At 48.0% G+C, this 27,825-nt stretch overlaps 1 long non-coding RNA gene across 1 annotated transcript; it reads left to right on the top strand.

The window, feature by feature from the left end:
- Positions 1 to 350: 350 nt before the first annotated feature.
- LOC139361657 (uncharacterized) lies at positions 351 to 27,417 on the top strand. Its single transcript, XR_011619237.1, has 3 exons — positions 351 to 1,715; positions 24,881 to 24,998; positions 25,725 to 27,417. It is a non-coding gene; the product is annotated as an uncharacterized lncRNA (long non-coding RNA).
- Positions 27,418 to 27,825: the final 408 nt, after the last annotated feature.

Here is a 27,825-nt window from a genome sequence, read left to right as displayed (position 1 = left end):
CATCTTCAGTAGGAAAAACAAAAGCAATTGGAAAAATTTTCCAACGTGACCCCGTGGTTAAGCCGTTAGATACTCCAGCCAACAGATTGAGTCACTTTAAAATTCACACCAATTAAAATGGTTGTGAGAGTTGCAGAGCTTTACCGCTAAACCTTGAAATAATTGAAGCATTCTGCTCCACTTGCTTACAAACTAGAGTTGGGGATACCTTTCAGTCCAAAGTAGCAACCTTCTAAATCCAGCTTAGATGCGAGGCTCCCACTGACACAGGAAGAGACAGTGGCCCTTGATTATTCTCCTGTGTTCAGATACTGTGTCATTTCTTTTTTTCTTTTTTTTTTTTTTTTTTTTTTTGTATCCTGATCATCACTTCTGCTTTTCCAATTCAAACTAAAGGGAGTTTAGTTCTGTTTTGGAGAAGCTGTGGTTAGTGGTTTCTTTTCATGGTTTGCTTAATCTCTTAAGTCTGGTGCTTACATTACCCAAATAGACTTTTCTTTAGTACGACAGTGCCATAACCCAGGGCTTCTCCCTCCATATCTTCTCCCCAGGAGGCTCCCTAGGAATGGGTGCTGGAGATCCAGCCCCTCTCCATGTGCCGTTTTCTTTGAGTCCAAGGTAGCTTTGGCTCAGAGAAGAAAAGAGGCCTCCGGGTTAGGTGCCTCTGACTGCTTGCTTGTGAAATGTTTAATGATAAGGCGACTTCCAAACTAATTTACACATTGATAGTTGTAGCTTGAAGTATCACCGCAGTCATAAGAACAAGAAACACTCCCATAAAGTAGATAAGCAGAAAAAAGCCATAGAAGTTTAATAAAGCGCAAATAAAATGGTGTTGTAAGAATGTCCAGTGGGAAATGCTCTCAGTCCAGCCAGATCCAGCTGTGGCGTCAGTCCAGCTGTGGCGTCCTCCTGTAAAAACATTCAGCCACGTGTGGCCCTGATCGCAATCACTACTCTGAATTGTGATCCAGAATGTTGTTGGGGGCCGATGCCGGGACTGTTCCAGCAGTTGAGTCTGATTGGGCGTCACGGTGGTGATGTGCTTAGCGCGGCCAGCTGGGCTGAGTGGTGGCCACCCGTGCACTCGCCACGTGCAGCCGTTATTCTGGTGATGGGGTTGCATGCGGCGCGGCTTGTCCACCTGGGCAATTAAAGTACTGGGAACCCAACCGCGGGCGGGTGCCTCCCGACATGGGAGCTGTCTTTTTTATCCAGGGCCCTGTGGCGCTGCAGACCCCTGCCGCCAGTCTGAGCTCACAAGGAGGTACCGGAGGGCTCTGCTGGGGCATGGAGGTCCCTGAGCAGGTGGTCACTTATTGCTTGTGGAGTGGTCCATGGCCTGTGAGTTTATTCTCGGGGTTTGTGTGGGCGAGGTTAACCAGTTCACAGCTGGGCACTTACCCCTTACACAGGTGACACTAGTTAAAGTGGAATCTATATTAGCTCACACGGGAGTGTGTGAGGAGCTGGGAGGGTGGGGAGGCTTGGCCCTAGCACTAGATCCCGGTCTCCTGACGTTTCTGCGTCTTCCAGTTGAGGGGCCGTCAGAGCCGCTGTGGGTCCTGAAGACAGGGGGTGCCATATGGACCAGGGGATGCAGAAGCCTCTAGAGGCTGCGGGAGGCAAGGAGACGGTCGCTTCCCCAGAGCCAGCCCTGCCGCCACTTCGACGTTAGATGGTGGGACCTGTTTTGGACTCCAGCTTCCAGAAATGTGAGAAAATAAGTCAGTGTTTAGGGCGCTAAATTTGGGGTGATTTAGTGGAGAAATAGAAAACTAGCCCACAAAGGTGCACGCATTGAAATGTGCTCTGTCCAGGTGTTCACAGTGGTGTGAGGGGGATGGCATCGGGGTTCTGGGAACTCTGCAGTTTTACTGAAGGAAGGGGGCTCGCCACGCCTTTCCTCATATAACTGAAGGTATGTATGCCTGCCACACTGCCCAGGAGACAGGGACTAGAATTCTGACTTTATTTCTTATGGGAACCAAGCCACAGTCAGAACACGGTGAGGGCCGAGACGAGCTTCCTACAGCCTGAACTGGGAAGAGGAATCGCAAGTAGTTTGTGTTTTTCTACACAGACCTGTCCTTTTCAGGTTTTGTTAAGTTTTGGAAAAAGGGAGAAGCCAGGCACACCTCGGCGAGGGACAGTGTTTCTGGAGGTGGTGCGGCTTCAGCCTGAACGTGGCCGTGTGGTTGGGAGGCTCAGAAACTGCCCTCCAAGGGCACTCATCTATTCCTTATTGCAGTAATACCTTGTTTACAGAAATCCACAGAAATTACAGTGCGGGAGGCTTCTGGTCTGGATGGGTTTGGACCGAGGTCACGGGGTGTTGTCCCAAGTGCTAATCCTGATCTGGCAGAGGCTCTGTTCCCAAACAATTATTCCACAGTTTCAGAGCCTATATCTGAGTGATAGTCTTTTAACTTTGTTGCATAAAAGGAAACAAAGTATGTCTTGAGGGTCCAAAAATCCATGTGGTAATCATGGCTGTAAACTCATACCTGGGGCTTTGGGATGGAGTGAAAACCACCGTCACCTGGCGTGGACGCTGCGTGGTATTTTTAGCGTGGCGGCCTGCTCGTGCCTTGAACTCTATCTGCAGTGTGAGCAACAGCTGTGCATTTGAGAAATGTGGACAGGTCAGCTTGCTCCTCCAGGGGCCTGCAGGCATCCGGGTGAGGGGCCTGGGATGAGGCCACATCAGTGGGAAGGAGCTTGGTTGTGTCAGCAGATCTGTCTGTCTCTACAGGCCCGCAAGCCAGCCAGAACCCAGTTTTCCTTTGGTCATCTAATGCCAGAAAAAACCTGTTTCTTAGAGATTCTCATAATTTATATTAATGAACCATTTGACCGTACCTAAAATGTTATAAATGCATGAGGCTTTACAACTTGGCAGATGTGTAACTCACATGTCGTTGTATCAAACTGTTGAAGATATTTGTTTCACTTGAAGGTTTTTAACATTTTATGTGCAAAGCAAATGCCAGTAGCATTTTGAAGGAGTATTTTGGAATTTTAAACACAGTGGGATAGTGCTGGGTCTCTGGGATACTGGTGAGGTGGACGTGACCTCAAGCTCTTGTAGCTTGCAAGCAGGATTGTTAAATTGTCACAAGTGCAGTGCTGGAAAGTCAAAGTGGATTTCTGTAAATGAGGTATTAGTGCAATAAGGAACAGATGAGTGCCCGTGGAGGGCGGTTTCTGAGCCTCCCAGACACCCCAGGAGGAAGCGGGGGACGGGGGCAGTTACCCACCAGAACCTGGACGGTGAAGCTGGGTTTGCTGGTGGCCCTGCTTGGCAGGTCATTACATGCAATAAGAAACAGGTGAGTGCCCTTGAGAGCGGTTTCTCGGCCCCCTTCAGAACCGCAAGTGGAAGACGCTCCAAGGTGGGGGGTGGGGGTTTGGTTAATCCACAGGAGCCTGGATGGTGGAGCTGGGTTTGCTGGTGGTCCTGTGTGGCATGTCATTACATGCACTAAGGAACAGGTGACTGCCCTTGAGGGCGGTTTCTCGGCCTGCTTCGGAACTGCAAGTGGAAGACGCCCCAAAGTGAGGGGGGGCTGGTGGTCGGTTATCTAGTGGGGCCGGATTTGCTGGTGGCCGCTGCGTGGCAGGTCACTGCGTGGAGCGATGGGAGGTGAGTGGAGTGGGAATAGAGGATGCACCCTCCACAGCTACTGCTGGGAGTTGGCTGTGGTAGCAGAAGGGGCATAGAGGGATTCCCATCAGGGGCAACACGACTGGGGTCCCACGTGTGGTGGATGCCGAGGTGTGGCTATATGTAATCTCAGTCTGCACAGCCGTCCTGGTGAGTGGGTTCAGTTACCTTCCCATCTCACATTTGAGAAATCTCGGGCTCACATCACAGCTAGGTGGGTTGGAAGTAATGTCTCAGGCAGGACGTTGGCCCCAGAGCCCAGATCTTACCCGCCCCCGCTCTTTTCAGTCCACCAAGCTTGTAGAGAGGGTTGTGTGGTGGTGGGTGGCGGCTGAGAAACCAACACAGTAGAAGGCGGGGAGGAACTAAACCAGGCAGGAGACACAGGCAGTGCTTGGGAGGTCTGCACGGGGTGTGGGTGTGGGAGACACCTCTGGGCCAGTGAACCCCGTTCTGTGCTCCTGGCTTGCCCAACCTTGGCCCTCAGCCACATGCTGCGTGCTTTAGGTGAAATCTCAGTCGCTCGTGTGGTGCGGGCATCTTTTCTCCCTGGCTTTGCCTCTCTTTAAATCACGGAGTCTCAGTGGGGATGACGGGGCGGATGGTTGTCCGTGGAATTTGCCCTCCACCTCCCCATCCTTGTCCTGTCCTGTCTGGCCTGTTACCTGAATCTGTGTCTCTTCAGAGCCTGCAAATGAGTGGAGGCCACGACAGCCTCTCGCTGACCGACCTCTCAAACTTTTATTCATCAGAATAGTGTTAAATGCCGATTCCTAGGCACCCCCCTTGGACTCTACGCCTGCCTAGCATGGGTACTTTGGGGGAAGGTACAGAGGATTGCTGGGCTGTTCCAGGGGGGAATTTGCATTGTTGAATGTCTATTGTGTTCCTTCCAGCACTCTACTTTCCACGCACACGTGGCATTAAACCTGGAAGACCTCTGGGTGCTGTGCTGGTGAGGAAGCCCCGGCTGGACGAGGGGCTGCTGGGGCTCGGACTTGATTCCTGGGCTGGGGGCTGCGAGCTTATTCTCTTCAGTGGGTCTGCTGATGGGATGCCCTGAGAAGTCCTGCTGTGCACTCAGGGGAAGGTGCAGAGACAGGCTCAGAAAAGACAGACCATGGATTTAAAAATTCCTACTGGAAAATCTTTTATGTGCAAAGTAATTTGCATCTAACTGAAGACAATCATTGCTTGAATAATTGGTTTGTTTACAAAGTTGGTCCTATGAACAGATTAAAGTTTTCATTCATGCCTTATCTATAATGTGAATAGGAGCTATTACCGCAACTTAAATTAGCTTTAAATTTCGTATCAGATTGCAGTCCAGATTACAAACGGCTGCTTGATAATCTAATTGATAAAACGGAGGAATTTAGTGCTTGGAACCCAGAGTGAAGGGAACAGAATTGCTTTGGTTTCTCAAAAGGGTGTTGACTGAGTGGTGACCTGGGGTGAAGAGAAGTGGCTAGAGTCATTACACTCGAGGAGATGATCTGCCCCCGCCTTTCTCAGCTGTCTTCTGGACAAAACAAAGGGTGATAAATGGAAAAAATTCAGCACTGAGTTCGTCTATGCCCTGAGCTTCTCATACAGTCATTAATGGGCTGTATCTGTGAAGCCTCCATACAGGCACAAAGGAATTAGGCTAGAGTAAGGCGGCCGGCGACCTCTGGCGTCTGGACCGCGTGTCACTTCCTAAAGCCCTTTTGGGTGAAATGACAGTGGCAATGTCGTTGTTCGGAGGAGTGTAATCTCACGTATGAGATGCAGATTTTAAATGATGCAGATTTTAAACACCAAAGTCAGGAAGCTTGGTGGGAGTGGCTGTCTTCCAAGTGGTTTTCTGTGCAGCCATGGATGAGGCGTGGATGTGTCATCTGTTGGTGAGATCCACTGGTGAAGGGGCTAAGCAAACCATGGAGGTCGGGGGGGTGAAGCTGCATCTCTTCTGGCATCCCAAGTAAATACCTGGGATCCCATCTCCAGCCTTTCAAAGGACACAGACGAATATAAAATGCAGATGGGAGAGTTCATAATTTGGGCATCTCTGTTCTTTTGAAATCAAAGTGCAAAGAAAAAGTTTTGCCTTGAGGTCTTAACCCATACTTGTTTTTCTCCTGAGGTTTTAAGATTTTCTTAACTGCCTTTCTCTCCCCCAATCCTTGAGGAAGTTCTATCTTCATATCTTCTTAAAAGGTATGGTTAAAAGATATGGTTAAATTCAACACTGAAATATAAAAACATGCTTTCATATTTTTCTTGAAACTGATGTATCTGACATTGGTGAAGAACTAACTGGGAGTATTGGTTTATTTTTATTTTTTTGAGACAGTCTTGCTGTGTTGCCCAGGCTGGAATGCAGTGGCACGATCTTGGCTCACTGCAGCCTCACCTCTTGGTTCACGCCATTCTCCTGCCTCAGCCTCCTGAGTAGCTGGGATTATAAGTGCCTGCCACCATGGCTGGTTCATTTTTGTATTAGTAGAGACGGGGTTTCAACATGTTGGCCAGGCTGGTCTTGAACTCCTGACCTCAGGTGATTCGCTCACCTTGGCCTCCCAAAGTGCTGGGATTACAGGCAAGAGCCACCACACTCGGCCTGGGATATTCTTGATTATAATTGTAACATATCCCTTTAATAAAAACAAAACAGAACAACAACAACAACAAAACAGCTGTCTGAAAAGTCTCGAAATTAAAGAGCTCACTTGGACAGGGATTTGGACACCAGTTGAATGGCCCAGCACACCATAGTTACATGGGCCACTCGGCCTGTTAGGTCCTTAGGGTATTTGAAGTCATATGGATATTTGCATTTCTGCCTCTGGATATCGTGTTAGTATTCGGCTAGTGTTTGAGGGCCAGGCTCAGATCCGGGAAAACAAGAGCCCCTGCCCTCACGGCACTTCTCTTCCATGTGTGTGTGTTAGGAAAATAGAAAGCATAAGATACTTTTTTCAATGAGCTGGGAAGATGGAAAAACAAGCTTAAGATGTTTACTTGTTCAGAAGAAGGGAAGTGCAAGGAACACTCAGCTTTGTTGCTGCTGAAGGAGGCCCCTGGTGGAGGCTGTTTCAGAGGTGGGGTTTCTCTGAGAAAGGTGGTAAGAGGCCAATAGGATGCCCCATCTGGTTTGCCAGAGATGGGGAAAGTTAGTATCCCCAAAACAGCTTCAGCATTCTGGCAAAGCTTTGGAAAACCAGCTATGGTGTAGGACCTTGTTGGCCGCTGGGTAGAAGGAAAACATTGCTGGTCCTGAGGACTGTACTGTTGTTCCACTGCTATAAAGAACTATCTGAGGCTGGGTAATAAGGAAAAAAAATGTTTAATCGGCATACAGTTCTGTGGGTTGTACAGGCTTCTACATCTGGGGAAACTTACAATCAGAGTGGAAGGTGAAGGGGAGGCCGGCATGTCTTCACATGGCTGGAAGGGGAGAGAGAGTGAATGGGAAGGTGCCATGCACCTCCAAACAACCAGATCTCAGGAGAACTATCATGAGGACAGCGCTTGGGGGATTGTGCTAAACCATTAGAAACCACCCCCATGAGTCAATCACCTCCCACCAGGGCTCACCTCCAACATAGGGTTAGAGTTCAGCATGAGATTTGGGTGGGGACACACAGCCACACAATGTCAGGCTTCCCATTCTTCTCCTGCACGTGCTTCGCAAATGGTTCTGTCATTGGTTTTTGTTTCTGTTGATACATAATATACGTACATATTTTCAGAGTGCATGTGATACCTTGATTCACCCCTATATTGATGAAATCTGTGTACTTGGGATGTCTTTCACTTTAAATAGTTTCTTTTCCTTGTGCTGGTTATGTTAAGTTATTCTCTCCTAGCTGTTTTGAAATACACAGTAGATGACCCACTGCCATCCCCCTGCTGATTTATCAATAGTAGGTCTCGTGTTCCCATTAGGCTGTGTGTTTGTGCACATTACCAGCCTCTGCCCATCCTGCTTATGAGTGGGCTCTGCTGGGCCCTGTTGACCACCTACTTTTGGCCTCCATGAGATCTGCTCTCAGCTCCTGCTTATGCGCCGTTTCCTTGCTTGACTCGTTTGCTTAACGTAATGTCCTCCAACTCCATCCATGCTGCCGCGGATGACAGGGCTCTCCGCTGTGTGGTGGAGTATTGCTCCTGTGTGTGTTCGGGCCACGTTCCCTTCATCCCCTGTTGGCGGGCACTCAGGTGATTCCAGACTTTGGCTACTGTGGATGGAAGCTGAGAGCAGTCACTGGCTTTATACTCGGGGGACGTGAGCCACTTTGATGTTCTCAAGCAGCCTATCCCCAAAGCCCTCCGTAGAATGCCGCATTCGTTTGTACTCATGGCTTCTTCCACTAGGATGAACAGCTGGGAAGGGGCTTTGAGTGAATGCTTGGGTTTCTGTCTTTAATTGGTACCCAGCTACACTGGCCAAGTAGGGGTCCCAGTGACCCTGGACACTACCTCACATAAGGTCCAAAGATGCAGTTAGGTTCTTTTTTTAACACGCGGTGGCTCACGCCTGTAATCCCAGCACTTTGGGAGGCCGAGGCGGGCGGATCACAAGGTCAGGAGATCGAGACCACGGTGAAACCCTGTCTCTACTAAAAATACAAAAAATTAACCGGGCGCGGTTGTGGGCACCTGTAGTCCCAGCTACTCGGGAGGCTGAGGCAGGAGAATGGCGTGAACCCGGGAGGCGGAGCTTGCAGTGAGCCGAGATCGCGCCACTGCACTCCAGCCTGAGCTGGGCGACAGAGTGAGACTCCGTCTCAAAAAAAAAAAAAAAAAAAAAAAAAAAAAAAAAATGCTTTTGACCTGGGTAAGCTATGGCATTATCAGTTAGAGTTTTTTCATATTGGAAAGGTGTATATTTTATTTTCTAAGAAGGAAAGAAATCCTCTTAAATACTCTAACCACAGATTAAATCATGTCAAGGAAAGAGGTACTATTTTGGGGGAAAATGACCCCTTCATGTCAAAGATCAAGGAGATGACTTACATTGTTTAATTGAGTTAATTATGAAATCTTAAGTGGTTTTAAGAAGATGAGCTGTGGATCCTACAAGACATGAGACTGATACTGATTTAATGTTAGTCAGCCCTGACAGAATGTGGCTAATATTTAAAGCTTGCTCCAGTATTGCTTGATAGATTGTAAGTTAATGTAAAGATCTGTTTGACGCTTTTATTTTACAAAATATTATTGAGAAAAAGTTTGACAGCCAAGGAACGGCCTTCAACCAATTTCTTCCTAATTTCTATCACCAGAAAATTTTGTCCTGTTAATTCCAGAATTTACTTTTGGAAAGTTCCCGTAAGGAGAGCAGAGGTATTGGTGGTTGAATGGTGACTTGAATTTAGGTGAAGATCGTTAAATATTTCATAGTCATGTTTGTCTTGGTGGTTTTAGCAATTTTATATTAAACTTAGAACTGTGAGTCAAACCAAATGTGTTCTTTTGCTTTTGTGATACTCCTTTGTATGACTATACTGGTAAAGAATGATAAAATGTGTATTGGGTATTTTTTCTGTGTAGATATTAGGATTTTTAGGGGAACAAATTAATCATTCTTCTAATATACACTGCTGTGTGTTGGGTCCTTTGTATATTAGTTGAATCACTCTAATGAGGACCACTTGAAAGTCTGTTTCTATAGCAGATGTTTTATATGTTGACTTGTGTTATGCAAAATCCTTCATCCTCTAAGAAGACTAAGCAATGGGTTGGAGGAGAGATTTAATCACCCATTAGGTCTATTCCGAATGCTCAGAATTGAATGCAAGTACTAATTATGTTTTTGAAGTGAGGTGTGTGTGTGGTGGACTCCTTTTTAGGTCATGGGAGGGAGGTAAAGCGAAGATGAGATTTGCTGATGAACATTTGTGCATATGCTAGTGGAGAAGTCATATGACTTGACTGCACCTGCGTACTCTGATTTTGGTTTCGTTAGTGTCCGTAGCCACAAGCCTCAACTGCCTCTGGGACCCACCCTGAGGGGCTGTGGTGAGGGTTATTACAGAGTCGTGCGTCTTAGTGAAGGGCACAAACGGCCTTGTGGGCCTACTTTGGCTTTGTTTGAACGTCTAGATTGTTAAACTAAGTTTAACATTTTGAGGATTATAAATTGTGATTCTTGTCTAAGAAGAGGTTTCTGTTGTCTCTGAAGACAGGAGCCCCAATACAGATGGTCCCTGGCTCCCAATTGTTACATATCTGATTTTTTTTTTCAACCTTGTGATGGTGTGAACTAGTCACACTCAGTGCATTGTTTGGCCCAAGATGGGCTGCCTCTGGATGAACCCGTTGTAAGTTGAAACTATGATGTCAAATGCACTTTCTATTTAGGATATTTTCAGCTTACGCTGGGTTTATTGGAACAGTTTCATCCCATGGTAAGTCAGGGAGCATATGTGCTCATAAAAGTGGAGACGATCTCATAGATACCGTGAGATATAATGTCTCTGATGTTATAGAGATACGATGAAAACAATCAAGTGGGACTTGGAAGCCTTGGAGGGACTCACATGGGCGGCTCCTGGAATGCAATCTTGAGCGCCACTGGCTTCTGGATGTGACATCTGTACCTTCTGCTTAGCCCAGTGTGTTATCGGCTGCTCTCGAGGGCAGAGAGGTCCAGCGTTCCTGTGTTTAGGTATTTGAGCTGCCTTAAGAGGCTAGGTCAATTCTCACTGGTGTCTTCAGGGCTTTAGGCCTTCTGAACAAGCAGGAGGAAGCACGACTTTGTAGAGCTTTGGAAATCTCAATGGACTTCAGGGCCATCCCCTTTGGCAGGAGAGAGCCCCACTGGAGGCGAGCAGGGTGCCGTGCGGGCCTCTGCTGGGCCCAGGCATGTACGGACGTTGTGAGGGCCACAGGACACAGATCGGTCTTGGTTCACAACTGGTGTCGATGGCCACGCAGCATTTCTGCCAGGTACATGAGTGCGGGGACTTGGGTTTTGGGGTGTGCGTCCTGGTTGCCTAGTTGCTTGGAAGACCCCCATTCAGACCCCAGCCTGAGTCACCGTGACAGGCCTCCTGCTTCACACGCCACACGGAAGCCGTGGCGTCGGTCACTGACGTCCACCAGCTGTCAGATGTGCGTGTGTATCTTCCTTGGTCTCGGGATGTGTCTTGTTTTGAGGTTATAGTAAACGTTCTTTACAAGGGGTTTTGGATTTTTTATGTTGTTTGCAAGGAGGCAGCAGGGAGTGCTTGAGCAATGAGATCCCCTTTCCAACCAATACAATTTCAGATCCCAGCAGGTAATTAAGGCAGCGGAGCTGTGGGATCACCTTTCCAACCAATGAGAATTCAGATCCCAGGAGGTAATGACGGCAGCGGGGCGGGTGGCAGAACCCTGAACTGTGGCTGTTTCTGGTGTCTTGCCCCGCGGACAGAGCGTGCTGGGGCCTCTGTGGGGTGAGTGGAGTGCATGAGCTGGGTGCTGCTGGGCCCTGGCTGGCTCCCCAGCCCGGGGTTTATGCAGGACTCGTTAGGCAACTTGGAACCCAGAAAGCAGCACGAGGAGAACGGGATTGTGCCTTTCTGGATCCTTGGTGCTTCCCAGTCTCAGACACTGAGTAGGCTCTGAGGGGTCTCGCCGGGAAGACTTGCACAGTCGGCCCCCAGGATGGAGTGGGGCTGCAGCGGGTCTTGCAGGAGCTGGAAGTGGGGGTGAGTGTCTCGCAAGCGGGACCTTCAAGTGGGCCCAGCAGGATGCATCTGTGGAAATGGTGCCACCTAACGCAGGGCTGCGGCCAGCAGGACCTGAAAGGCTACAGCGGGCTGTGTTTCTGCTCTCTCTCTCGAGTCTCTGCACGGTTTTCCTTGGTTTTTGTCTGTTTGGAGGACGCTTCCCCCTTTCTTGCGCTTACCTAGCCTTCTGAGCTTCTTTGTTGAGTATGACAAAGCCCTGAGAAGGCATTTTTATCGCATAATTGTGTTATCCTGGTGGCTGGATAAATGACCTGCAAATGTGGGTGACTCAGTAGCTCTGAGGGTGTTCAATATCCAAGACAGAGGTGGGAAGGAAATGTTCAGGCAGGCATCAGAGGATCTGTTCTCTGCTTTACACTGGGGCCCTGGTTTGCTGACAGTCTTCACACTCGATCCAAAATGGGGGATAATGAAGTCTCACGGATTCGGCTTCAGCTGAGAGTTGCCTCCAGCACAGTCTTGTGTGAGTAACAGTTTCTGTGTTTGGTGCGAAGGGCGGGCGTCAGTCAGTTGATCTTATTTGTGGTGGTGCTTATGGTGGGTTTTCCGTAAGGAATGTAGACTTTATTAGCTTTGGCAAGGGAATCCTGAGTGATAAACTGGAAGAATGTCTCAGGAAATTCTGGAACCTGCAGTGAATCTGGAATCTGTATGAAATTGAGATTTGGATTCTCACGATTTCCTAATGCTACCCCGAAACCCAGTAGTTGAGACAGTCGTAGAGCTTCAGTTGTGCTGCCCCGGTTCCCCATTTTCAAAGGAACACGTTGCTTTCCTCTAGAATGTTCTGAGCTCTGAGTGCTGCCGGCAGAGTGACCAGCTCTCTGCATCAGAGGGGAAGCCAGGGCTGCGTTCACGGCGTCGCGGCAGCCGGGAGCTGACCCTGGACCTCAGGCACGTGTGATGCTGACCATTTTCTGTAAACTCCAAGGGTGTAGTGGTCTCCTTGGCCGCTTACAGTCTTCTGAAGCTTTTGATGTGTCTGCACTTTGTAGATTTTTCAGAAGTAGACAGCCTTTTCCCACACCCTTGGGCTGAGTTTCCTCAGAGGCTGGTGTGTGGGAAGCACCACACCCACATTCTGACAGGGAAGACTCTGGTGCCCAACTGAGGTCAGAGTGGAAATTTGTTCTTCCTTCCCTCCAGTCTGGTCCAGCTGCTCCCTGCTTGGCCAGAAGAAAATCATGCTTATTCAAGTCGTAGGCAAACCCCCGAAGTCAAACATTTGTCTTTTTTCTTTAATATGCCCATTTAGTTTATATGGAATGATAGCTAGAGAAATGCCTTTTAGGGGAAAATTAATTTCCTTAATTACAGAGAACTTTTTGGATAAAAATCAGGAGGCTATTTTGTCATAAGATCTAGTTAAATACTACAGTGGAAAGCTCCTTATATTTGATCTTACACTTGGGCCCTGTGTGCGTGTCCGCATGCTCGTGCTCATGACGCCAGGCGCAGATGTGAACTACAGGCACAGTACATACTTTCTGGTTGCTTCTTTGAACGTCTTATTGCTTGACCTCTCCGACTCAAATGTTGAGTTATGTTGATTCTGTTCAGAATGTTTATCCCTCTGTCTAGGGTCGAGTCGTCTTTCAGGGAGGAACCGTCTTCCTCATCTCTGTCTCCTACAGTATTGTATATTTAATAGTCAAATATTTATAGGTTACAAGGGTGACTGATCTGTTCATTAGGAGGAAAACAATGCCAATTTTCACATCATTAGAATGGACTTGTTAAATGATTGTTAGTATAATGAAGTTTCCATGGCAAAAGAGGCTTTGCAGATGTGAGTGTAACGGACAGTGAGATGGGGGAGGACCCTGGGTTGTCCAGGTGGGTCCAGTGTCTTCACATGTGCCTTTTGAGAAGGCAGTACGAGGGTCTGCCTCAGAGGAGGAGACCTGAGGACGAGATAGAGGCCAGAGGGCTGTGGGGGTGAGGGCGAGTGTGGGGCAGGGGCAGGGTCCGGAGGGGTGCAGGGCTGAGGCCGGGGCAGTGGTAGGAGGGGTGTGGGGCTGTGAGCCAAGCTGCATGGTGGCTTCTATGAATTGGGAGACTCCAGGCAGGAATACAAGCTACTGACCCCTTGACTTCAGGCCTGGGACTCCTGACTTCCAGGGCTGAGAGGAGGTTTGCATTTGTGGTAGTTTGTTGCAGCAGCAATAGGAAGCTAATGCATTGTATCTGTTCTTCACCTCCAAACCTTTGAAAAGTAACCCTGTTGTATTGGCCTTTTGTGTGCCCTAAATTCTAAGGAGATGGTTTGTAGGAAATAATGGACACAAACGATGGCAGAACACAAAGTTGGACAGAAGCAGCGTCTTCTGTGGTTCTGTAGTTTGGGTCTGGGAAGTTAGATTTCGGTCAGAGTGTGTGGTCTTGTTCAGCGTATACCTGGAGTACTTGTTCAGAGCTCCTGGGGGAGTGGTCTTTAACACTGTTAGGATTAAAACTCCAAGCACATCAGGGCCAGAGTTCCTGAGTCAGTGTTAGGCGACCTTTGAATAAGAGTTGGCATGTAGAGTCTGCCCACTTTACTAGTATGAAGCAGCAAAATCTTTTTTTTTTTTATTTTTTGAGATGGAGTCTCGTTCTGTCACCTAGACTGGAGTACAGTGGCGAGGCCTCGGCTCACTGCAACCTCCGCCGCCTGTGCTCAAGTGAGTCTCCTGCTTCAGCCTCCAAATTGCATGATTTATTTTCCTGTTTTATATACTTAGTATGTGAAAACTCTGCAAACTTTATTAATACAAATGACATGCCAGAACTTAGGAGAATCTGGCATTTTCCCATGCAAATTAGTAGTGATGTGGAATTCCTGGGCTGATTTGGTTTTATAAGACATGGGGCAGATTCTTTGCCTTATTTCTGTGGAACTAACAATTGTTAACCACCCAGCACTCTTACCTCCCCCAACAGCTCAGGTGAGGGGGTGTTACCCCCACTGTCGTGATGAGAGGCAGGAGACTGAGGCTTAGATGAGCAGGTGACACATTACTGTCCAGCCCCACCCACCCTGTAGTTTCCTGCCATGGCTCAGCTGTCTTCCTGCAAGAAAGGACAGACACCCTGGTGCTGGGTAGAATTCCTTGTGAACCCCTTTCCATCCTCCAGGGAGTTCTTGCTTTACAGTGGTGGCTCATGGGGAGTCCTCTGGCCCACTGAGAAAGTGACTCATGTTGTGACATTACTGTCTCTGTCCGGCTGCTGTCGATTGGGTGATTTGTAAAGAGACATTTATTGCTCACAGCTCTGGAAGCTGGAAAGTCCAAGGTCAAGGCAGTCCAAGGTCAAGGCACCTGCACATCTGGTGCCCCAGGGCCTGTGGCTCACAGACGGCAGCATCTCAACAGGTGTTGCGTGGCAGCGGTCGTCTCGTCAGAACTCACGTGGTGGAGGAGCAGGAGGGCTCCTCTAGGCCTCCCAACAAGGACACCAACCCCAGTCCTGAGAGCAGGACTTCCCAAAGGCCCCACCTCTTAATGTATCCCGTCGGAGATGGTTTCAGCATGAGGTTTTGGGGACATTCAGGCCAGAGCCATTGCTCTGCTGTGGTGTTAGGGCTGCATGGCATCATTACTGCAGCAGAGCCACAGCTTCTTATCTGCATTTGCTGCAGGAGGAAGACGCAGGTGCCTGTGCAAGTTGGGGTTCGGTGCAAGAAGTGGAGACTCTGGGAATCTTTGCAGGAGGAACTTAAGGGCTTTGAGAACTGACACCTTAGGACTGTAGTTTTCTTCAGACTGTAAAAACCTTGGTGTGTGACAATACTGAACATTGCCTGAGCCCTGTGATCCTGTAAAACAGTGATTGTTAAGACATTCCCCCTCCCCACAACTGCGCCCCCACTTTTACTGCAAGAAGCCCCTTCCCATGTGGCTTAGGCTGACTGGCGGATGACCATTTACCGAGGACAAGACCAGATACAGGCCTTCAAACCCCACTTCTCAGCCTTATAAGTGATTAGCTAAACTGCCTGTTCCCACTGATCAATCACTTCCCACCTTGAAATGGTTCTTCGTGGTGCAGTTGCGACTAGGGGGGTGGACTTGTCTTTGACTGTCGCCTTCCACGGAGGACAGTTAGGGTGGGCAGGAAAGAATTCTCTGCTACAGGTCTGCATTCCTGGCTGTTTCCAGAAGTGGGATTTCTGGTGCCCTGGAGTGTGGGAATGGATTTCTAGTGTCCCAGCTTCAGGTGGAGTTGAAATTGAGTGAGGCAACCCACCACACCCATCTGGAGCCAGGAACTAGAGCCATTTTTAAAGTGGCAGTTTCTCCATAAGATTACCCAAAAAATGCGCTCAGCACGTTTCTTTCTTTCTCATATGCATTTGGCCATCTAAAATGGGAATGGTGGTTTTTTGAAGCATGGATGTAGTTTTAAATTTTGAGTATTGTAAACCTTAATGTAGCTTCTTAAAATGTTTGCCTGATTATCTGGAGATTTACTAAACCTTTGGAGTGGTAATAATGAGTTGATCTATATGACTTTGCTTTCTATGATGCAATGAAAGTACTCTAATTAAAACCTCTGCAGTTGGGTCAGCAGGCGATTGGCCAAAACAAATTCTGCTTTTTGGGTTTCTTTAACCAAGCAAGGGAGTAGAGTGTAGGCTGAAGTGGCAAATTCATTTCAGAGCACGCCAGAGCCCTCAATGATTCAGCAGCCTTCTCAGGTGAACATGTAACGTGCCGTGAGTCTTGGCAAGCCTGGCTACTGAAGTGTGCACGTGACACCACAGAGCCACACCTAGGAAGATGTGGTTTCTGTAACAAGATTTGGAAAATCAAAGTTCAACTAAATTATCCAACTTTGTTACAGAAAAAGCTTAGACCAGATGGCCAAAGACCTGATTGTTTCATGGTTGAGACATGGTTATAAAATCGCCCTTACTTGGTGCCAATCAGTGTTGGTCCACAGTGATACTCCTCCAACCTCACTGAATAGTTTGGAGACTGATATGAGACTATGAAAATCTCCTTAAGGTGAAAAGGGCTCTGGGGCACCCGGGAATATCCGCACACCCGTGGCCATTCCCCTATAAGGTGGAGAGGACGGCTGGGTCACGCGGGAGCATCAGCACACCCGTGGCCATCCTCTTTAAGACGGAAAGGGCTGCTGGGGTGCCCCGCAATATCTGCACACCGGCGGCCATTGTGGCTGTCCCCCTTTCTGCTCAGTCACCTCTGTGTTCCCGCATTCAGGCTTTGGGACACTCATGAACAGCTCATCCCCTGGGCTGGTGAGGAAGGAGTGGGAGGTTGTTCTGAGGCTCTGTCACTGTCTGCCCTGTCATGAGCTGGGCAAGGCAGTGGCAGTGACCCTGGAGGAGTCTGGTCAGTGAGGGCTCCGGCAGGAAGTGCTGAGGCTTGAGGTGGCTCTGCCAGTCGTAACCAAATGTCTTCCCTCTTATTTCCATGATTCCTTCTAGTTCTGCACCTTGCACTGCAGAGTCTCTGTGTGTCTATAAATACACATGAGTTACGATACAGGTGTCTCTTTCCCCTCTGTCTGCGGCTGGGCCCAGGGAGTGAAGTGCAAGACCCCCTTACTGCTGGATGCCCACCAGCACGAGGCACTGCCTGCCCTGCTGACGAATGCCTACAGCGAGTCCTGGAAGCCGCCTCCTGAGCACCTGGCCTGTTGACGGTGTATACGGGAGACAACGGAGCTCCCCTTGCCCCACCCTGAGCAGAGACTGGGGAGGCGGCGGCAGCACTGCCCCCATGGTGCATCCTTGGTGCATGGAGGAAAGTCTGTTCATGCTTAAAACACAGCCCATCCTCTCAAAAGCAGGATGACAACCACATTTACTTCTGGAATCTTAAAAAAGGGCCCGTCTCTTTGAGAGAAGAACATGGCATGTATGTGTGTACCTCCTTTGTTTTTTTTTTTTTTTTGAGACAGTTTCCCTCTGTCACCCAGGCTGGAGTGCGGTGGTGAGATCTCAGCTCACTGCAAGCTCTGCCTCCCGGGTTCATGCAATTCTCCAGCCTCAGCCTCCCAAGTAGCTGGAACTACAGGCACCCGCCACCACGCCTGGCTAATTGTTTGTATTTTTAATAGAGACGGGGTTTCACCGTGTTAGCCAGGATGGTCTCGGTTTCCTGACCTCGTGATCTGCCCACCTCGGCCTCCCAAAGTGCTGGGATTATAGGTGTGAGCCACCACGCCGGGCCGTATGTGTGTACCTCTTTACAAGTCTTGCCTGACCTTCGCATTTAAAAATTAGTGAAAAACTTAAGGATGTAACTGACAAGAACTTTATAGGTTTCTCCAAGTAAAAATTTGGAAAAGTGAAGTGAACCCATAATGTGTTTTATTTCTATGAGTCCCACACTTGGATTTTTAAATGTGGGCAAAACATCTGTATGTTCTTCAGCCTGATTTCCGTGGAATCGTGAATGAAACGTGCTGAAGTTGCCGTGCGGATTTTGTTATGTGGCGGTGACAAGTGGGGCTGGTCATTAAACAACTGGAGGAACCCTGTCCTTTCTGTGCTCCTGTTGGACACTAGGCACGTGCTTGGGTGTTTTCTGTGTGTGTGGACAAGATGACGACAGAATTTCCAGATTCACACGGTGGTATCTTCTCCCTTTTCTGTTAAAACGTGTCTTCTGCTGCTTCTACATAGACCAAGTGTTTCTTTCTCTCGCCTGTCTACATAAACGCTGTTTAACAAAAACCGTATTGTAGATTTGTGAAGCTGAATTCCACATGATCAAGCAGATAGAGATGACTGAGTATACTGTTTTGTGGAAGGAAGGTTTAAAATGATTTTTAGCTTTTTCCCTGAAATAGGGAATACTTTTAACTTTTTCCCTGAGATAGGGAATAATGAAATGGGAAAATAATTAAATTTTCCCATGTAATTGTTAGATTATATTTAATTATTAGATTATTCATGTATTGCAAGGGAAAAAGGAACTAGATCACCCCATGTACCCAAATGAAAATTTAAAGGGTATGAGCGAGTTCATTTGAACTCCTTTAATTTGTTTTTGTTTGTTTGTTTTTGACAGTCTCACTCTGTTTCTCAGGCTGGGTGCAGTAGTGCAATGACAGCTCACTGCAACCCCAACTTTCTAGGCTCAAGTGATTCTCCTGCCTCAGCCTCCCCAACTGCTGGGATTTACAGGCGTTAACCACCACACACAGCTTATCACCTCTTGGAGACTAGCTTTGAGTTTGGGCATTCACTGAACTATATTTTAGTTAATTCTCAAAGTTTGTCACTGTTTATCTTTAATTTGGTAAAAATCTACATGTATTGTAAAATGCGTTACATTTCCTTAGCATTCACGGATTCCCTGTTAGTGGGGCAGAGACACAGAAGGGCAGAAGGCGTTCGGACATCATCAGGGTTGCAGTTGAGTCCTTGCCCCGAACACACTGGAGCTCTGGGCTCTGTGGTCCCACGGGGGTCCTCTGTCCACTGAGGGGGACGGGTTACCTGGAAGGTCCCTCCAGCCTCTGCAATTTTGCCCTTTTCAGGTTAACATCTCATCATTGTCCTGGACAGCACTGCCTTTCGTTCACTGATCCACGAGTGAACAGCTGGTCAGTGGCCAGTGCTGCTTCCTTCAGCTGGGAGGTGGTGATGTGATAACACTTCCGTGGAAATTGGTTCTTGGTGTATTAAGGGTTCAGTTGTATGTTTATTTTTAATCTGCACCTCTGAATTGGTCTTTTGATTGCAAAGAGATTGCTTACTGGATTTGTTTCTGAATATTTGGTGGATAACAGGAGAACCTTGCTTATCTGTGTGTTCATTTAGTGTGTTTTTGCCAGGCATTTATATGATAGTGTTAGCCCTCAGCCCACTTTCTGTGTGTGGTGGAGTCATTGAAATCATTTATGTGAAGTCTCTCCTCTTTTAAGGCCAGAGGACGTGGGGTGGTGTCTCCCTAAACTAGGGGGAAATGGCATTGTTCTGCCCTCCTCCCTGGGAATGCTGGTGTTTCCAGGTCTCTGAACTTGGCTCCCACACTGGGAGAGTAGCTGTGGCTTCTGGAGCCCGTTTTGTGCGGGACTGACTCCTTCACTTGCTTTATTCCCCACTGCCTTTGCTGCTTTATGACGCAGGGATGAGGGAGTTGGGCCCGGGGGCCTTGCCTGTGCCTGAAGGGCCCGATGCAGAAAACTCCTCATGGGAAGGATGTTCCTTGAGGGCAGCTTTTGGAGTCTTTTCCTACTTTTAACTGAGAAGCAGCTATTCACATGGTTCTATTCTGCTGGTGTGTTTCAAAATAACTGGTGTAGAGTTGTGAAGATGTCCGAGACACCCATGATCCACTCCGGGCCAGTGCAGGACATTGAGCTCAGAATCCTTCAGACCATTCAGATGCCAAAGATTCTTGCTTGGTTATTCTCAAACTTATGAGAATCTAAAACGCGAGCCACGGTATGGATTTTCTCTTGAGCCCCCATGACTTTGCCTTGTATTTTGGGCATGAATGACTTCATCAAGGGGAAAGAATTTGAGGAAGGAGCCTCTGAGGCTAGAAGGGGGGTGGGAAGGGGCGGGGGGAAGAGGAGGGAAAAGGAGCTATAGAGGGAGGAGCCAGGCTGGGGCTGGGGCGTCTCCCCATGATGCTCCCCCACCCCTGGCGCGAGGCCCCAGAGACTGACTGATTTTCCCACAGGAAATGTGTATGATTGCATGTCTGTTTTGTGGGCTGGCCATTTGGATTGAGGGAATGTCTGTGTTGTGATTCCTTATTGATTCGAAGGTTGGAAAGGTTTGTGCTCAATACAGGGGTCTCTTGGTGCGATGGGAAAATGTGATCGCAGCCGCATTCGGGGTGGGGAGAGCCCTCGAGGCCCTCAGTGGTGGCCGGCGTCAGCCTTCGCTTCCCTGGGTGAGCTGCCCTCAGGGTGGGAAGGGAGGTCCTCGGTGGTGGCCGCTGTTGGCCTTCGCCTCCCTGGGTGAGGGCTGCTCCATCCCCGGCTCTCCGACTCCTTGCCTGGCACCTTCCTCGTTGGAGGCCGTGATCCATCAACTTTGTCCACGCGTGTCCTGCAGACTAATGCTGACTGGAGGTTCAGGAGTGGTCAGAAGAGGCCAGAGGAGGCCCTCGTGATGCGAAGCTAAACGTTTAATGATGGCGCTGTTGAGTGCATGAGCCGCGTCAGCCCAAGAGTCTGGGTAAGAGGGAACCCCGCGGGGTGGAGGGAAGACTGGACAGATGGGTGCTTTCCTCGGCCCCTGGGAGCCCGGCCAGGTCCACGCTCAGACCTCCTGGTTTCTCCCATATTTCCATCAATAGCAAGGGAAGGACTCGGGGCAGAAGTAGTTCAAGGGCCTCTAAAGACTTATGTAATTGTTAATAGGCCTACTTTTATGCTTTCTTATGTATTAAGAGCAAATCATGATACCAACTCATTTCTGTTTGAAGAAATCTTTACTGCTCTCATTTTTGTGGCAAGCAACATTGATTCTTTGCTTAGTGAGCGTTAGTGCCCTCCTGCCCAGTGCTGCTGCCTGGCGTGTCCTCGCACACACCTCTGTCCATTGGTCTCCATTCACCTTTCCGCCTAGAATTGTAGGAGGGGCGCTGGGATCTTAGGGCTAGAAAAAAATTCTGAAGACCACTTTTAGGGGCGGCTTTTAGTCAGGGCTTCCAGAGAGACAGCCAGCCGGGTGTGCGTGTGTCTCCAGGGCGAGGCTTGCTGCAGGGGCTACAGAGTCCAAGAAGCCCCAGGACCCACAGGCTGCAAGCTAGAGTCCTGGGAGGGTGTGGCTTGAAGACTTGAGAAGCGGAGGGTGCAGATCCCACCGGGGTCTGAGGAGCTGAGACCCAGAAGCACGGGCTGCAGAAGACGGATGTCACTGGCCCATCAGCCAGACAGGTGGAGTGAACCCAGTTTTCCCCGCCTTGCTGTTTTACTCGGGCCCTGGGGGGATAGGGTGGTGCCCCCCACACCGGCGAGGATGGGTCTCCACTCAGTCCAGAGGCAAACATGCATCTCACACAGAAATAATGCAGAACCAGCCATCTGGGCACCCCGGGCACGCTCAGGTTGATGCACAAAACCAACGCCGCGCGTGGCCCTGACATCTGCGTGTTCGCATCACTCCACACACATTGCTCAGTCATCGCCTCGGTGAGTTTGTAAGCTCGTTGTGTGGTTCTGGGGCTTTTTGTCCTTGGTGATGACAGGCTCCCCACTGCCCCAGCTCAAGTATGGAAGGTGATGGCACCAACGGCTCCTTGTTTCTCAGACACTTGAGTGGGTGCTCTGTGCAGCCAGTTTCACCTGCAGCAGCATCTGTTCCCTATGCCGATTCCATTCGGAGTATGTGCCTCCCTTCTGTTGAGGGTGCAGCCTTCTTTCAGGGAAGAACTGTGTCCTGTTCGCCTATATCGCCTGTGGTGTATCTCATGGCTGAATAAGTAGCTATAGGATACCTCGGTGGCTGAATGATAGGTTCATTGGAAGGAAAACTTTATATTTTTTTTTCTTTTTGGGATGGAGTTTCACACTCAACGCCCAGGCTGACGTGCAATGGCATGATCTTGGCTCATTGCAAACTCTCCCTCCCGGGTTCAAGTGATTCTCCTCCCTCAGCCTCCCAAGTAACTGGGGCTACAGGCTTCCGCCACCATGCCTGGCTAATTTTCGTATTTTCGTTAGAGAAGGGGTTTCACCATGTTGGCCAGGCTGGTCTTAAACTCTTGACCTCAGGTGATGCACCCACCTCGGCCACCCAAAGTGCTGGGATTACGGCCATGAGCCCCTGCACCCAGGAACTTAATACCGTTTTTTTTTTTTTTCCTTTAAATCGTAATGGGCTTGTTAAATGCTTACGTGTTTTTTTTTTTTAATTTATTATTATTATACTTTAAGTTCTAGGGTACATGTGCATAACGTGCAGGTTTGTTACATATGTATACTTGTGCCTTGTTGGTGTGCTGCACCCATCAACTCGTCAGCACCCATCAACTCGTCATTTACATCAGGTATAACTCCCAATGCAATCCCTCCCCCCTCCCCCCTCCCCATGATAGGCCCCGGTGTGTGATGTTCCCCTTCCCGAGTCCAAGTGATCTCATTGTTCAGTTCCCACCTATGAGTGAGAACATGCGGTGTTTGGTTTTCTCTTCTTGTGATAGTTTGCTAAGAAGGATGGTTTCCAGCTGCATCCATGTCCCCACAAAGGACACAAACTCATCCTTTTTGATGGCTGCATAGTATTCCATGGTGTATATGTGCCACATTTTCTTAATCCAGTCTGTCACTGATGGACATTTGGGTTGATTCCAAGTCTTTGCTATTGTGAATAGTGCCGCAATAAACATACGTGTGCATGTGTCTTTATAGCAGCATAATTTATAATCCTTTGGGTATATACCCAGTAATGGGATGGCTGGGTCATATGGTACATCTAGTTCTAGATCCTTGAGGAATCGCCATACTGTTTTCCATAATGGTTGAACTAGTTTACAATCCCACCAACAGTGTAAAAGTGTTCCTATTTCTCCACATCCTCTCCAGCACCTGTTGTTTCCTGACTTTTTAATGATCGCCATTCTAACTGGTGTGAGATGGTATCTCATTGTGGTTTTGATTTGCATTTCTCTGATGGCCAGTGATGATGAGCATTTTTTCATGTGTCTGTTGGCTGTATGAATGTCTTCTTTTGAGAAATGTCTGTTCATATCCTTTGCCCACTTTTTGATGGGGTTGTTTGTTTTTTTCTTGTAAATTTGTTTGAGTTCTTTGTAGGTTCTGGATATTAGCCCTTTGTCAGATGAGTAGATTGCAAAAATTTTCTCCCACTCTGTAGGTTGCCTGTTCACTCTGATGGTAGTTTCTTTTGCTGTGCAGAAGCTCTTTAGTTTAATGAGATCCCATTTGTCAATTTTGGCTTTTGCTGCTGTTGCTTTTGGTGTTTTAGACATGAAATCTTTGCCCATGCCTATGTCCTGAATGGTACTACCTAGGTTTTCCTCTAGGATTTTTATGGTATTAGGTCTAACATTTAAGTCTCTAATCCATCTTGAATTAATTTTCGTATGAAAAAACTGCTTTAAAGTTCATATGGAACCAAAAAAGAGCCCGCATCTCCAAGACAATCCTAAGTCAAAAGAACAAAGCTGGAGGCATCACGCTACCTGACTTCAAACTCTACTACAAGGCTACAGTAACCAAAACACCAGGGTACTGGTACCAAAACAGAGATATAGACCAATGGAACAGAACAGAGTCCTCAGAAATAATACCACACATCTACAGCCATCTGATCTTTGACAAACCTGAGAGAAACAAGAAATGGGGAAAGGATTCCCTATTTAATAAATGGTGCTGGGAAAATTGGCTAGCCATAAGTAGAAAGCTGAAACTGGATCCTTTCCTTACTCCTTATACGAAAATTAAATGCTTACGTTAATATTTATTTTTAAAAATGTTATCTGTGACCTTTCAGCTTTTCATAGCACTTCTCATGTGAATATTTTAAAAAGGCCCTTTAGTCGTGGGGGAGAAGGAGGTTATCCCTTTCAGCAGAGGGAGATGGAAGAACAGGCCCTGGTGGGTCTGAGCACAGGCAGTCACCCCAGCCTTGGTGCTGGCTTAGGTCTGTTCTCCGTTCACCGTAGCCGCATCCACTCTCATTGTCAGCTTAAAAATAAGCTTTTTCCTCTTTCTAATCGGAACAGTTAGTTTGTTAACCATCACATTAAGGTATCGAGAATGATGGCTTTCAGGCCTCAGATATGACACAAGTAATAAATGCAGCTGACCCTGAACAACATGGGTTTTGAGCTTCGAAGGATCACTTATGTTAATTTTTTTTCCAACCAAACCCTTATTGAAAAAACCTGGCTTTGTGGAAGGCCGACGTTTCCTACATGTGGTTCCATAGGGTGGCCGTGGGGTCCTGTGGATACGTAGATTTGGGTAAACTCGGGGCATGTTCTGGAATCCATGTCCCTGTGTATACAGAGGGACAATTGCAGCTTTTTAGAAGTTTGTGTCCTGCCTTGTCCTAAAAAGGTTCCAAGGTGGATGCAAAATTATTTCATTCCTTTTGTTTTCTTGGTGGGATATTGATGTTTATTCTTCAGTGTGTAATATCCTGAGTGAACAGAGTTACCGCTTCAGGAACAAAGCCAGTCTGGAAACACATATTGAGATATCCACCTTTTCTTCATGGTTTCACAAAAGGCCATGATCATATTTTATTCAGTTGAACTGTAGGAAACTGCCAATATTTGCTGTTTTTGGCCTACAAAATGGCAAGTTCGTACGATATTAAAAACAAAGGCTTCCTGGATGGGGAAAATAGGAATCGGTAAGAACCTGAAGTTCTCTGTCATGGCCTCTGAGTCACAGGTAAATAAACCTGCGTGAGGGGGAGTTGACTGTACAGTATTTTCCTTCTGTTTTGATACTGTCAGAAAAAGGTCAGTTCCAATGTGTTGGGTCCCTTTGCCTCAGCTTTGCTGCAGAAGGGACTTGCCATTATACCTCTTGTTCCCAGTGCCCAGGAGGCTGATGCCACATAGAAGACCTGCAGGTCGGTGGATGTGAAACAGGCATCGGACATGCTGTGCACCTTGGGACGCATCTGAGAAGTGTGTGCTTGCAGCAGATCTGAGGTGAGGGCGTATTCCATCTCCTCTCCCTTCTCTGGCTTTACAGGCCTTTGAAGTCGGTCCTGGAAAGTGAAATTAGTTAATGCTGATTTAAGCTCCAGGTCAAAGCCGGGGGGCCAAAGAGACCCGCCCTTCACTAGTGGTGTGAAGCATTGGGCCCTCCCATCAGGAGGCAGCAGGGACTCGAGAAAGCCCCACATGCCCTCCAGTTCCCTTATGTTGAAATTTTTTGTACTCGGCCATGGCGGGTCATTTTGGGAGGTGAGTAGGGGATTCACATGGGGGTGTGCAGTATTCTTAGGTGTCAGGTGCGAGAGTTGAATTTGTAGAAGCTGTGCAGATAGGAAAGGGCCTGGCAGGGAGTGCTGTTTACACGGAGCCGATTTAACGCGAGGTCTGTGCTCTGCCTGGGTCCGTGTCTGACTGCTGTCTCCCAGTCTGCAACAGGACGTTGACGTGACTTGGCGCCATCGTCCCACTCTGTGTAGATGTCTGAGGATCTGTGCGCAGCTGCTCTGTGAGAATGCGTTGTGATAATGAACTGAGAAACAGTGAACAAACCCTGAATTGGTTAGCACTGGTTCCACGGCCACTTCTGCCGTGGTTGGAGTCATTCATAATAAAGTGTGCTGGACTCCTTTGCAGAGCTCTGAATTTCAGAGGCCCTTCAACTTGGCAGCTAACCAGCTGCTTCCTTCAGAAGACATTTGAGTCCCCTTTACCTGCCAGGGTGACCCTGGGAGTTTGAAGATGAGTGAGACAAGCCCTCCGTGTCTTGTGGATTTTACTGTCCAGAGGGGAGACAGATGTGGATGGTGAAGGAGGCCCTATCAGAGGTCATCGCATGTCAGTTTTATTTCTTCAGCACTTGCTGTGTTCAGGCGGTGCCCCGGGCCATGTGCAGAGCATCTGGGGACCCTGCCCATGGCATCCCAGGCACAGCTAGCATCTGCGCCATCTTCATACTTGGCCTGAGTTTTGAGGAAGTTACCGAGGACGGCTTCTGCCTTTGCTGGAGAGAGTTGGAAGTCAGGGCAGCCCTCCACAAGGAGATGATCGCCAGCTGATTCCTCAAGAAAGAGAGGTGGTCCCCACATGGGTAGAGCAGGGCAGCATGTACAGACCTGGATGTGGGTCTGGGGCATGTGCATCTGAGTGGGTTCTGCTGGGAGACAGCAGGGGTGAGGTGTGAAGGCAGTTGGAATTTACAGGATAAATTATCACTAAGGCGATGCCTGGAAAACATAAAATTGGGACTCTCTGGGGTAAACGTGGACTTAGGGTGACCCTGGGCGTGGGTGTTTTCAGGCTCTGAAGGCAGAGATTTAGGAAATTGGGGCAGAGCTAAGCCCCAGACGAGGATGAAGACCACCCTTGGGATGTTGAATGAGACAGGGGTGGAAACCCAGTGAATGTCCTGGGGGGTCAGTCCAGCAGGCAGGCAGCAGAGGAGACCGGTGTCCTCAAAGGCCCCTTGGGCCTGCCTCTCAAAGTGCTGGGATGACAGGCATGAGCCACTGCTCCCTGCTGATACTTTTAAAATTTCTAAGCTACTCTCTCTCATACCCACTCCCGTATTTTTTTTTTTTTAGACCAGGTTTATGGGTATATTTTTTCCAAGGGAATCAAAAAGTTACCTGTTTGAAGTACAAATAACACCGTGTTTAAAAACCGAAAATGCCACTTTGCATAGAAGTTTCCAAATACCCAGTTGGTTTGAGCCTTGCATTGCAGTGTCACTACCTGCTCTTAAATTTCTACCCGATGTATAGATAGCGAGACAGGGACGGCTCGTACATCTTCAGGTTTCAATTCTACTACCTTGGGCTATATTTTCATTTATTTTGGCACAACTGTGGGTGTGGCAAGCAATGCCAGGGTATTTATTTTGAAGCGTGTCCAATAACAGTTGGGAAGATTTTCACATTTTTAGAATTTTCATAGTAATAGTTATAATTTACAAAGAATTTAAAATTGTGTAGTCATTATTTTGCTTTTTTCTAGATGTGCCCCGAAACAGGGTTGCTAACTATCATTCTACATCACAGGATTAATAACAGTACCCTTTTGGAGCAGATGCCTGTAATCAAGGAATTCGGCCTAGTCAGTTCACTTTAAGCGTGTTTAAAAGGTTGTCTTTATCCTAGTTGGCACCTGTGGCTATAGTTTGTTTTCACTGCTGAAGAATATTCCACGATGGAAGCCGTAATTCATCTGTTTTTCATATCGGTGGACATTTGGATTATTTTGGGAGGGTGTGTATGTCTATTCAGCCTTCATTTTTTTCAGGATTTTTTGTAGAAGATAATGTAACAGTGTAACATCCTCTGCTAGGGAACCAACACGAACCCTGATTACAGCCACACTGACTCTCACACAGACTCTCAGGCCTTGTTACCAACACACAGAACCATTTTCTTAAGTTGAAACACTAGCAGAACCTGAAGCCATGTGAACGGTTCCTCCGATCTTACACTTGGAATTCACTTTTTATTACTATGTCTGCTAATTAGGAAGCATATCAATTATACAGAAATCTGAGAATGTAAAATTATACGTTTATAACAGAAAAAACCTTATTTAATAGCCCAGAACACATGGCTATGTTTTTCCCTCATGCCCCACCACTGTTTTCTTTGCTTGAAATGGGAAATGACACTTGAATGCGGTTTTCTAGCGACTGTTAGCCTGGCATAGTTCTTCAGAGACAGAGGATGTAAAGCACATGGAGAATTTCTGTTTGTGGATTGTGATTTCCCGGTCGCCTCATTCAGGCTGCCGCCGCCTTCCCCTCTGGCCGCCTGCATCGTGGGACGTCTGAGAAAGGTCC

The sequence above is a fragment of the Macaca nemestrina genome, unplaced genomic scaffold (assembly GCF_043159975.1).
Source record: "Macaca nemestrina isolate mMacNem1 unplaced genomic scaffold, mMacNem.hap1 Scaffold_88, whole genome shotgun sequence".
Classification (NCBI taxonomy): domain Eukaryota; kingdom Metazoa; phylum Chordata; class Mammalia; order Primates; family Cercopithecidae; genus Macaca; species Macaca nemestrina.
Note: the sequence above shows the minus strand (reverse complement) of the source record. Positions and strands in the feature narration are given on the sequence as shown.